Source organism: Mus pahari, chromosome 2, assembly GCF_900095145.1.
Source record: "Mus pahari chromosome 2, PAHARI_EIJ_v1.1, whole genome shotgun sequence".
NCBI lineage: Eukaryota > Metazoa > Chordata > Mammalia > Rodentia > Muridae > Mus > Mus pahari.
In genome coordinates, this window is record NC_034591.1 from 23,977,170 (window position 1) to 23,990,419 (window position 13,250).

The 13,250-nt window shown below is 44.2% G+C and overlaps 1 protein-coding gene across 3 annotated transcripts in view; it reads left to right on the forward strand.

Annotated features, from left to right (window-relative positions):
• The first annotated feature begins 2,952 nt into the window (after window positions 1-2,952).
• Window positions 2,953-13,250, forward strand: part of Dnajb6 (DnaJ heat shock protein family (Hsp40) member B6) — a 49,646-nt gene continuing 39,348 nt past the window's right edge. For all 3 annotated transcript variants that reach the window (XM_021190183.2, XM_029534797.1, XM_021190184.2), the window contains exon 1: window positions 2,953-3,166. The gene's annotated coding sequence lies outside the window, so the exon portion shown is untranslated. The remainder of the gene's footprint in view (window positions 3,167-13,250) is intronic.

Sequence of the window (13,250 nt, forward strand, 5' to 3'; positions counted from 1 at the left end):
GAGCCCAGAGTTCTACATCTTGATCTGAAGGCAGCCAGGAGGAGAATCGCATTTCTTTTGTAACATGGACAAATTAGAAAGATTCATTTTGTAGCACTGTTATAATGCTCTAGAAAAGATAGTGCTGGTCTGAGAGATAATATCATTCTGAGCGGCAAATTTCTTTTATGTTTCCTTCCCCCTAGCATGGATCCTGGGGAAATTTTAATTCCTTGGTATCTATTGCTTCAAGTCTGACAGCTGAAGAAAGGGGCACAGGGTCTCTGTGAATACCCCCCCCCCAATCAGGGTGCCACTCTAGGTTACTAAATCACTCCCACTCCCCAACTAGCAAGAACTACCAATAGGATGTTACAGTTGTCTAAAATGAGGAAAGTTTAATGGCTATGATCAATATAAAATTTCCTTTTACCCTATGAGCTAAAAGTACTGATGTGAAAGGACAAAATTGCAATGATCTCCCCCGCCTTTTAAAAAAGATTTATTTATTTTATGTATATGAATACATTGTTGCTGTCTTCAGACACACCAGAAGAGGGCATCGGATCCCATTACAGATGGTTGTGAGCCACCAGGTGGTTGCTGGGAATTGAACTCAGGACCTCTGGAAGAGCAGTCAGTGCTCTTAACCACTTAAGCCATCTCTCCAGCTCTCCCCCAACTCTTTTCTTTTTAAGGTATCTCATGTTTTCCTTGAATTCCCTTTTCTCTTGCCTCAGCTTTTCAAATGCTCATCTATGGGTATGAATTCGCTCTGGAATACACCATGTAGACCAGGCTGTCCTCAAGCTCACAGAAATCCATCCTTTTCTGCCTCCTGAGTGTTGGGATTAAAGGCGTGGGCTAACTGGACTGCTACACTTATTTTTGAGATTAGTCCAGGTTAACCTTGGCCTTTGTGGTAATCCTCCTACCTCAGTTTCTTAATCACCTAAGCTCTCAAACTCAGCATGGTTTAACAATGTTAATGTTGAGGCAGGCAGATTTCTGAGTTCGAGGTCTACAGAGTGAGTTCCAGGACAGCCAGGGCTATACAGAGAAACCCTGTCTTGAAACAAACAAACAAACCAAAACAAAAAGAAAAAACAAAACAAAAAACAATGTTATTGTTATTATTTATTTATTTATTTATTTATTTATTTATTTATTTATTTATTTGAGACAAATGATTCTGTAAATCTCCTCCTAAATATGCCCAGGCAATGAAAACACAACATAATTAATATGAATACATGCTGTGTGCCTAGATTGGTCAGAGCTACTGCAGATAGACAAAGACTAATTCACTGGGCTGGAGAGATGGCTCAGAGGTTAAGAGCACTGACTGCTCTTCCAGAGGTCCTGAGTTCAATTCCCAGCAACCTCATGGTGGCTCACAACCACCTGTAATGGGATCCGATGCCCTCTTCTGGTGTGTCTGAAGACAACTACAGTGTACTCATATAAATAAAACAAATCTTAAAAAGGGGGGGGGGGGCTGGTGAGATGGCTCAGTGGGTAAGAGCACCAGACTTCTCTTCCGAAACCACATGGTGGCTCACAACCATCTGTAACAAGATCTGACTCCCTCTTCTGGAGTGTCTTAAGATAGCTACAGTGTACTTACATATAATAAATAAATCTTAAAAAAAAAAAAAAAAAAAAAAAGGACTAATTCACAGAGTTCAGAACATTGTGAACTCTTGGTAATCCCATGTCATCCTCTAGAATGCTGGGATTTTTGGTTTGCACTACCACCCCAAGCCCATTTTTTTCCCCACCGAAGCCGGATTTCTCTGTACATTCAGCTGTCCTGGAACCTGCTGTGGACCAGCTGGCCTTAGAACTCAGAGATCCACCACCTCTATCTCCCAAGTGCTGGGGTTAAAGGCCTGTGCCACCACCACTATCCAGCCCGTGCCAAATCTTAACTGACTTTATTTTCAGTTCTAGAATCAGGCAAGTCTTCCTTTGGTAGTTTGATGGCTGCCTCATCAGGCAGATGCAGTTTGGGGTCACAGCACTGGAAGTGCTGCTTCTCATTACTAAGTAGAAAATATGCAAAATGGCTTTTGTTCAGCATCTCAATGTAAACTAGGCCTGGTGATTGTAAAGGTTGTAATCTGTTATTTCTGGAAAATTCAAGGGAGCAACTAAGTGGCACCCTGTCTCAAAATTAAAGAGAGCTGGGATAGGCCTCTAGTGTAGAGTGCTTACCATGTACAAGGCCATGGGTTCAATGTCTACCACTGGGGAAATCAGATTCTGCACATGAAAAACAACAACAAAACGAGCAAAGGAAAAAAAAAAAAATCCCGCGTGGTAAAAAAGGTGGCAGAGGGTCTGGAGATATGGGTCAGTGGTTTAGAACACTGGCTTCTTTTCCAGACGTCCTGAGTTCAATTCCCAGCAACCACATGGCGGCTCACAACCATCTGTAATGGGATCTGATGCCCTTCTCGGGTGTGTCCGAAGACAGTATACTCACATACAAAAAGTAAATACATCTCTAAAAAAATCATGGTTGAAATCTAGACCCAGGATTCAGCACTCCAAGTTGGTAATAATGAGGCCTCTCACGGTTCAAGTAAGCGACGAGGAATGGGGACAGGGGCGCTAGGGAGGATCTAAGTCGGGACTGCTTGTGGGCTCGGCCGAACCTCGGGAATCACGATTCCCCAAGTCCTTAGGGAGTGTGAGTCACACTGCGCTATCAGGTCGTTATCTCCGAATCCACTGTGTCAGAGGCTGTGAGCGTCCTTCCTCCCAGCCTGCTTCCGGGCAGACGCAGGCTCCAGGCTTGTCTACAGTCGCCTCAGGCTTTAGAGTCCTCCAGGCACAGAGCTTGCGCAAGGGGGCGCTTCCGGCTCTCTTCAGCCGCCTTCGCCTATGTAAACCCTCCAGAATCCCACCGTCCTCAGCTCCGAGAATCTCCCGGAACGCTAGACCCGCGCCATCGAAGCCGACGCGCACGGAAGCTGCTGCGCACGCTAGCTTCAGGGCCGGGCGGAAGTCGACGTCGCCGCGCCGCCGCCGCGTGACGCACTTCCTGTTTGTTGTTGGAGAAAAGGAGAGAAAGGAAAGCGCGAGGAGACGCCGCCGCCGCCACTGCCACCAGCGCAGCTGTGCCACAGCCGCGAGGAGACCGGCCGCCTGACTTCCCTCCTCGCCGGCCGCCGTGTCCTCGGTGAGGGTCCGCGAGCCGTGGCGAAAGGCAGGCTTGACGACGGCGGGAGGGGAAGGCCTGCGGAAGGGCTAACGCGCTTGGGTGCAGGAAGCCGGGCCGACCGCGGGGCCGGTACTGCTCGCTAGGGCCGAACGGGTTCCAGTCCAGGCTGTAGTCTGGTGTCTAGGGTTGTAGATTGGGTCTGCGGAGAGCGTTTGTCCTTCTTGGTCAGGCCTAGCTCGGGGCTTAGCTGCGGTCCGCTTCCCTAGGTCTCTGCTCGCCGGTGGCGGTTGGGCCCGGCACGCGCTAGGTCGGCCGCAGAGCTCCAGGAGTCGGCGAGGCTGGTGTCACCCTGTCCTGGCGTCCTCACTGCATTCTGCAAGCAAGGGGTCAGGTGGCAGGCGAAGAGCCGGACTCCCATGGAAGGCGCAGTCACTGGCCCAGGCCTCCAGCCTGCGAAGGGGGCCGGGTGGGAAGGCCAAGGCAGGGACTGTTGGGAAGTTTGCTAGGCAACCCGCCTGGCTCTGCTTACTTTTAAAACTAGTTTTCTGTTGGCCACGAAGGTTGCTTTGTTGTGGTTTACGTAACAAAGTTTATGTAACTGAAGTTTACACTAAGTCTTAGTTTACTTCGGTTGTGTAGACAAGGAACTCTGCACTGCAAACTAAAATGTCTTATAAACTTTGGAGACGGAGGTTTTTTTTTTTTTTTTAAAGATTTATTTATTATATGTAAGTACACTGTAGCTGTCTTCAGACGCTCCAGAAGAGGGCGTCAGATCTTGTTATGAGCCACCATGTGGTTGCTGGGATTTGAACTCAGGACCTTTGGAAGAGCAGTCCGGTGCTCTTAACCACTGAGCCATCTCACCAGCCCTTTTTTTTTTTTTTTTTTTTTTTTAAATTTTTTTTTAAACAGGATGGGTTTGTCAAGTTTTCAAAGTTTTGTTACAGAAGTTGTGTGTGAACCGTTGAAAGGGAACGGTGGGGAGTGCCTGCGCAGTGCACCCACTTTTTATTTTTATTTTATTTTATTTTTTTTTTTGTAACGTCTTTATTTGAACCTTAGATTTGTGGTTAGGGTTTTCTAGGCCGTGGAATCTCAGGACGTTCTGCTTGTTAGGGAAGTGATAGCAACTTTAAGGCAACTGTTTTAGTAGAAATATTGGACGTAAAAGCCAGAGGAGGGAACAGCCTAAAGAACAACTATCCTGATATTTGAACTTAGTCTGTTCTTGATTGTAAAGTATACCTCACACCAGACTTACTGATACCTGGAAGGACTCCTTTGTTGTACTCTGGGATATCACCACCACGGGCCGAATTGCCCTCCGGTGTGTGATTACTGTGTGATCAGTACAGACACTTGGGTGGAGGTTTGGAATTAGGAAGAACATGAAAGAAAGATGGGAAGAAATGCTGCCTTTTTTGTAGGTATGGGTGACTTGGAAGTTTCAGTTTTCTCTTCCAGTCACTCTCGCCCAGGCAGACCGCTCAGATTTTGGCCTCTCTTGTGTCTCTGAAGTTGGTACCCCCCACCCCAAATCCCTCCTCGAGACGGGAGATGGGGTTTCTTTTCGTGGCCCTGACTGTCCTGAAACTTTGCTCTCTATACAAAGCTGGCCTTGAGTACAGATCCCTCTGCCTCTGCCCTGCCAAGTTCACGGAAGGCAGTGCTCACTGCCCAGCTGAGAAGGTTGGCTTTTAAAATACCTTTATTGTGCTTACTTGCATGTGTATATGAAATACGTGTTATAGACTATGCCTTGGAATCTTCCATCCATCTGTCTTTCCTGCCAGTATGTTCTGTATTTATATAGCTGTACATTGCCAGCTCTGAGTTTCTTTTTGATTTTGAGTTTATGGTCTCACCGTGTTAACCTGGAACCCAAAGATCTGCTTGTCAAGTGCTAAGATCAAAGATGTGCCACCACATCCTGCTTTTTTTTTTTTTAACTCCTTGGCAACAGGTCTCACGTTTTAGTTGTAGCTTGGCATACCATAGATCAGGTTGGCCTTGAATTCGGATTCAACTTAAGTAATATTCCTCATGCTTGTACCCGAGACCATACAACTTTTGGAGTCAGCTCTCCATTTCAAGAGGTTCCTGGGCTGGAGTTTAGGTTGTCTGACTCGTGGGACTGAATTAGAATTGTTGGGCCAGCTGGGCCAGCTCCATAGCCTAACAAGTTTGCATTTGAGTTTTTGTTCTTGTTCTTGTTTATTGGATGATGAGCAAGCTGCACTCAGATCATTGAGCTTTAGAATGGAACATCTTAAAGCAAGCATTGACTGCCAGGCAGTGATGGCCTATGCCTTTAATCCCAGTATTCAGAAGGCAGAAGCAAGCTGATCTCTTAGTTGGAAGCCAACCTGGTTTACAGATGGAGTTCAGGACAGCTAGGGCTACACAGTGAAACCCTGTCTTAGAAAAACCAAACAAATTATTGCTTGAGTCAGAAGCAGGCCAGTTTTCACCTGAGTGGATGTCAGTGAGATCTTGCTTAAAACAAAAGTTTTGTTTTCAGTGTTAGATATGAGCTAGTATATTGGGTGATGAATATTGCAAACAGATGTAGGAATTCCTTAGAATAGCGGCTCTACTTCTGTCAGTTAAGTGACAGTACCATTTCCCTGCACGCAGTATTGTACCCATAGCAACTGTAACATTTCCACCCAGCAAACTTTTTGTTAATGTTTTTCAAGGCATGGTTTCTTTGTGTACTCCTGGCTGTCCTGGAACTCACTTTGTAGACCTCAAACACAGAACTCTGCCTCCTTGTGCTGGGATTAAATAAAGGTGTGCACCACCAGCACCAGCCACATCTTTAGAATTTTAAAGAAGGCACTTTGTTATCACTGTCCACTACTGGTGTGATAGCGTGTGCTTTTTTTTTTTTTTTTGGTTTTTCGAGACAGGGTTTCTCTGTATAGCCCTGGCTGTCCTGGAACTCACTTTGTAGACCAGGCTGGCCTCAGGAATCCGCCTGTCTCTGCCTCCCGAGTGCTGGGATTAAAGGTGTGTGCCACCACGCCCAACAGATTGTATGTTAATTAAGTCTTAAATTTGCCCAGGACACCATCTGGTAGTGAAGGGCCTACATACAGTTAAAGGCAGGATTTTGTAGGAAGGATTAAAGTGGCAAATTAATATTTTCATGTATAGAGTTTAAGAGAGTTTAACTTTGGGAATAAAAACAAGTCACAGCTGTGTAGTGTTGTGTGGATCCTTGATACCAGTAATTCAAGAGGGTGAGGTAGAATTTTAGGTAAAGTCCATCTTGGCCTGTATAATGAGACTCTACTTCAAGTAATAAGCCTGAGGTTAACCAGAAGAAACTAGCTGGTGAGAACAAGATGGAAATGTTACTGTTGTAGTTGGGTTGGTGAGGTGGTTAAGCACCTAAAGCATAGGAAGGCCTGAGGACTAGAGTTGGAACCCAAATAAGGGTGGCAGGAGGCCATTGACTCCTTAAAGTGGTCTTGTGGACTCCACAGGTGTGCTCCTCCCCTAATGAGTGTAGGAGGGAGAAATGGACCATTTTCTCCTAAAGCCACAGTGTGGTGACACAGTGTTCCCCAAGCATGTTTAAGTCTGCTAAAAATCCTTTGTGTGTGTGGGGGGTGAGCCTGGAGACTGACTTAGTAGATAGCCAGCTAGTAGGAATTTTATGTTGTTTGTTTGTTTGTTCGTTCAGAGACAGGGTCTCTGTAGCCCTGGCTGTCCTGGCCTCACAGGTATCCTCCAGTCTCTGCCTCTCAAGGGCGGGGATTAAAGGGATGCACCGCCATGTCTGGTCTAGGAATTTCGTTTTTATTAGTGGATAGTGCTATGGATAAAGTGTTTTGTTAAACTCCGAAATTTTGGATGGCCAAGGAAGAGCGCATGACTACTTCCATATGTTACTCCTACTTGAGAGTTAAATGCTAAAATACTTTTCTCTCCTAGGGTAACAGTGTTCATCTAAAGAGGATTTAGTTCCATGTACTTGAGTTGGCTATGGGGCAGTTTTCTCTTAAAAGGACTATCTAATCTAAGTCGTAAGACCTTTTCGGGCATCGTGAGTAAATAAAGGCCATTGATTCTGGCTTCAGTTGCTGAACTGTGATGTATTAAATAATAGTATTAAATACTAGGGTATTCAGAAAGCTTCCTTTATGAAACACGTGATTTTTTTTTTTTTTGGTCCCCTGTAAATTTTTGTATTTTTTGGGGAAAAGGGGATGATACTGAACACAAAAAGTTGCATGTGAGGTATAGGTATGTGTATGTGAGGGTGTGCACGTGCTTGTGGAGGCCAGGGGTGGCCATTGGGTGTCCCCATTGCTTTCACACCTGTTCCCACCCCCCCACCCCACCCCCCTTTAATAGAGGTCTCCCACTGAATCCAGGGGCTCACCAAATGGCTACACTGGCTGTTCCGATGTATCACGCAGATTTGCCTCCAGCCCTCCTGCTCTGGCTAAATGTGGGTGGTGGTGATCTGAATCAGTTCTAACTGCTTGCTTTGCAGGCACTTTACTGTTACCACAGCCTACTTTCAAACCCAGGATTTTTCTCAGTGTTAAGTTTTGAGACAGGGTGTCACTGAATTGTTCAGACTGGTCTCAGTACTTGTTCCTAGCAGGGCTGTGGTTGTGCACGCCTTTAATTGGGAGGCACACAGGCAGGCAAGGCAAATCTCTAGTTCAGGAGCTCATCTGGTCTACACAGAGAAACCCTGTTTCAAAACAACAAACTAAACCAAAACAAAAGTCCCTAATCCTAGCTAAAATTCTCTTACCCTCAAAAGTATGTATTGTGTATCCCTCACCCACTCAGTCAGATTTGACAGATGTCTCACCGGTGGAGGTTGGAGAACAATCTGTAGGAGATTTATCACGCAGATTTGCCTCCAGCCCTGGGGATTGGAGACAATGAAAGCAATGATACTGGATTTATAATTTATTTCCTTCCAAATATTTGTTACTGCTTTGACAGTTGAAGTTTTTGTTACTATTTCCACGTCTTGGAGTTTTACTACTACCTCTGCTCCTAGCTAGCTTTTTGTAGGACTGCCTCACCTGGCCTGGTCCTCTTCACATTTGTTTCCTGCTTCCATTTTGTCAAGAAAATAGTACTACATTTACTTAGTTTGATGCTACCACATAAATTGAACTCCCACATGAGAGTTTTTAATTCCCCCCCCCACCCCCCCACCCCCATGACGGGGTCTTGCTACGAGTAGTGCTAGTTGGCCTGTAATCGAATATGTAGCTTTGGCTAATTTTGAACTCATATCTGCCAGACTTTGGCTCCCTAGTGCCTAAATTAAAAGCGTTTGCCACCATGCCCAGTGAAACTTACTAAATTTTTTTTTCTTGTCTTTGTTTTTGGAGACAGGGTAACCTTGGCTGCCTGGAATTTTCTATGTATACCAGGCCAGATTTGAACTTAGCAAATATCCCTTTACCGGTGTTTCCATAATGCTGGAATTAAAGGTGTGTACTACTACACCTGGCCTTAATTTACTTTTTTTTTTTTTTTTCTCTCGAGACAGGGTTTCTCTGTATAACCCTGGCTGTCCTGGAACTCACTTTGTAGACCAGGCTGGCCTTGAACTCTTGAATCCGCCTGCCTCTGCCTCCCGAGTGCTGGGATTAAAGGTGTGTGCCACCACGTCTGGCTCTTAATTTACTTTTAAGAGAAAAGATAGTCTTTAGAGCATATGGCCTTGGATTGTATTACTTTTCAATACTGATCCTCTTTTGTGGGAAAGGAAAAGAGCTATTTTTGTTGGTGACCTGGTAAGACTCTTGCAAAAGATTGTAACCCAGTCCTTTATGTGTGTGCATCAGGAAAAGTCTATCTGGCAACAACAAGGCCCAGGAATATGGCTGTAGAGTTCAAAGCACAACAGATGGAAGGGATGCAGTAACAACAGGTCTGCTCTGACAGGTTTCTGGGCTGCCAGTGGGAGTGGGTTTCTTTTCTTTTTTTTTTTTATGTTTTTTCGAGACAGGGTTTCTCTGTGTAGCCCTGGCTGTCCTGGAACTCACTCTGTAGACCAGGCTGGCCTCGAACTCAGAAATCCTCCTGCCTCTGCCTCCTGAGTGCTGGGATTAAAGGCGTGCGCCACCACGCCCGGCTGGGAGTGGGTTTCTTAAGGAAAAAAGTCTGAAGGACAGAGTTGGAGTTCAGTCTTGGGGATTGAATCTGTTTTATATGAAAATAAGTCACTGAGCCAGGGTCAGTGTAGATCTGAGATTTGAAAGATTTACACACATGTATATTTCCTCTTTGATTTCAGCCTGCACTCCACCCTGCTCCTTCTCTCTCAGGATGGACAGTCTATCAATGGGGCTTCAATAAGCTTCCCATCTGGCAGCTAGCACTGCTCTTGCAGAGTTGATCCCAGCATTCTTATCAGGCAGCTCACAAGTAAGTGCCTGTAACTTAAGCTACCAGGAGGTGCAACTTAACAGCCTGCCTTCTTCCCTAGGCATCTGCACTCACACATCAATTAAAAATAAAGGAAGCTTTATAATTTGTTTTACCTGGAATCCTACTATCAGAATGTTCTTTAAAATTAAAACTAGCTTGCCACTGGAGTTCCAGTTGAAGATCAGCCTGGTCTACAGAGTGAGTTCCAGGACAGCCAGGGTTACACAGAGAAACCCTGTGTGTGTGGGCTGGTGGGTGGGGGCAGGAAAGAAAAAAGAAAGCTGTGCGTGCTATTGTATAAATTGTGGCACTATATGCATGTAGTTTTCAGAGGACAACTTTATGTGTGTGTGTGTGTGTGTGTGTGTGTGTGTGTGTGTCTTTCTGTCTGTCTGGTGTCGGGTTCAAAGGCAAGTAGGTCTTCTTGTGTGTGTGTACTTTTACATGGTTTGTGGTCTTGCTGGCCCAAGAATGTTATAAATCAACGAGGAGTGGTTTAGCGTTCTTGTATTTACGGGAGATATTCAAAAATTAATTTCTTTTTTTGAGTTAGCAGCTTGTGTAAAGTTTGATAGATTGTTTTTCTTTCCCCATACCCCTCCACACCCACACTCAGTATTTTAGGGGTATGTGGGAATTTCCTTCTGAGACTTATCTTGTAGCCCAGGTTGTTCTTGAACTCCTGATCCTATCGGTACTGTGGCTGTCGTAGATATACTTTTATTTTTTAAAAACATAATCTTATATGTATGGATATTTTGCCTTTATGTAAATATGTGTTTGACAGGTGTCCAAGGAAATGAAGAAGAGGGTGTTGAGTCCTTTGGAACTGGGATCGCAGACAGTTGTGAGCTGCCATGCTCTGAACTGAACCCTGGTCCTATAGAAGTGCAGCTGTGCTCTTAAGTACTGCATATCTCCACTCTCATCCCCCTTTCTTTCTGTAGGCAAGGTCTCAGCTGACTGGTCTGGGACTAGCAATGTAGACTGTGCTTTGCCTCAGAATTTTTTTTTTTTTTTTTTTTTTTTTGTAAGATCTGTCTTGAAAAAATGAGACTGCTGGACACTGTCATTGGAGGAAGTGAGAGATTATAATGAGTAGACTTAAGAGAAAGGTTTCACACTGTTACTGCTAGTTGAATTATATAAGACAGATGCTTCTGGCAGCAGTTTGGTCTTAGAAAAACTAAAAATGCTTCAGACATTATGTATCCTGGATTGATAAGACTAAGTATAACTAATACATTGGAGCTGGGTAGCTGAGTCCTGCAGTATCATCCACTCATGAGGCAGATACAAGGTCTTCCTGAATAATTTGGTGAGGCCATGCTTCAAAGGGTGTGGGTCAGGTGGGACTGTATCTTAGTAGTTGATTGATTCATGGCCTATGGGAGGCCCAAGTAAAATGCCTACTACCACTAAAAGGGACTTTTTTTTTTTTTTTCCTTTTTGTAGCCATGGATGTCCTGGAACTCAATTTCTAGACCAGGCTAGCCTAGAACTTGAGATCCACCTGCCTCTGTCTCCTGAATGATGAGATTAAAGTTTACACCACACCCAGCTGAATTTTGGTATTTGATAAATACCCAGTACATTGGGTATGGGCTTCTGGTGGGTGTTCTGGATTCAAATAGAGTAAAACATGTTTTCTGTTAATGTCTAGTGTATATTTGTATAGTGGATAACATTTCATCCTAAGTGGATAAGCAACTTTGGGTTCACATTGTATGTGGTAGTCTGTAGTATTAGTGGTAGTAGTTGTCTGTAGTGTTAACTATGACTACTTGTTTGAAGTGCATCTTGGCAGGCACTATCTTGTAGAATTGGACCAACTAGTAGGTCCTTGAGCTTTCATTCTACTCCAGTGAGCGTCTTTTCTCTGTAGTCTTCCATCTTCATTTGTTTGTTTACAAGTGCTCTTTTTTAATCTTTGCAGTTCATTGTTGGCTTCGTCTTTCCTTTTTTGATCTTAGTTCAAGTTTAAATGCTTGTAATCATCTCAATAGAAGCACTGTCAACTGGGTCTCCCTCCCCCCATACCTGGCCTCTGCTGGCATGCCTGTTTTAAGGAGTAAAAACTGGAAGAGTCAAAGCTTGGTTTTTAATTCTCAGCAGGAAAGGCCAACAGTTAGATGGAAAATGGACAAAGGTTATATAGGTAATCACTTTATAATAAAGCTGTAGGTCCTCCCGCCCCTAGACTTTATGGATACAAGCTTGCCATATATATCATGTGTGCAAACATGTCTGCTTGTCTAGGCTTGTGCATTGTGGGCAAGTGCTTTACTACTGAACTATATCCATGGTAGATGGTACTGATAAAAAAAGTGTGCTAAAAGAAGGGCAGAAAGTCCAGCCTTTTATTAGATAGTCTAAAGTAGCATAGGTAGGTCTGGAGCTGGTTGAGACAGGATGAGCTTGAAGTCCTTACTCAGGTCACCTCTGTAGTGGATGGGATTAAAGGCCTGTGTGTCTTTACCACTCCATTTTTGGTAGTACTGAGATTGAACTCAGGCTCTTTGGTATGCCAGAGTAACCCGCTACCCATTAAGTGACATCACTATGAAAAATGATGGAACAGCGACAGAATTGTTTCTGAAGTTGACAGTAGGGTCAAAGAGTAAAGTGGTTATACCGCTGGCTTTGAGCTAAAATTTAGTGTTTTGGGTAAAACTTGAATAATTTAGCCAAACACATGCTAGTCACTGGGGAGTGACCCCCAGTTCAGAATTATTTGTTTATATAACATTGTCTTATTCTAAAGATCCACTTTCTCTCCCCCAGTGCTTGAATTACGCATCATGAGTTGCGGGGGATTAAATCCAGGGCCTTGTTCAAGCACTTTGCACCTGAATCATCTTCATTCTAAGGTCTAGAACATCTACCTCAGTTTACCAAGTAGCTAGGATTATTTAGGTCTGCACCACTAGTTCCTATGATGAAGTTTCTCTAGTCTTTCTTCCTTAGCAGTCCGCCTGTCTCAGGCTGCCACTCCACTGTTTCATCAAGGCACACCTCCCCACCCTTGGAACTTGCTGTGTAGAACAGACTGGCTTTAAACTCACTGATATATATCCTCTTGGTCTCTGCCTACTGAGTTATGGGATTAAAGGTGTGTACTGCCATGCACCCCAACTACTGTTTACTTTTTTTGGTAAGGCAAATGTACATTGGGGTTTTTGTTTGCTAGTATTGAACTTTAGAGTTGGAAGGTACCTTTAAAGTTAAATTGCCAGCCAGTGGTGGCACACATCTTTAGTTCCAGCATGTAGGAGGCAGAGGCCGGTAGATTATTACTTGGAAAGTCAGCGATACACAGAGAAATCCTGACTTGAAAAAAAACCAAACAAACCAGGGCTGGAGAAATAGCTCATTGGTTAAGAGCACTGATTGCTCTTCCAGAGGTCCTAAGTTCAATTCCCAGCAAACATAATGGTGGCTCACAACCATCTATAATGGGATCTGATGCCCTCTTCTGGTGTGTCTGAAGACAGCTACAGTGTTTTAAATTATTATAAATAATTTTTAAAAAGATTCATTAAGAAGAAAAGAAAAGAAAAAACCAAACCACCCAACCAAAACAAAAGATGTTTCTTTAATTTGTTTTCTGAGACAGGGTTACATGTGTTTCCTGTTGTCTACAAACCTGTGTGAGATTATGGCCTAAATTCCTGATCCTCCT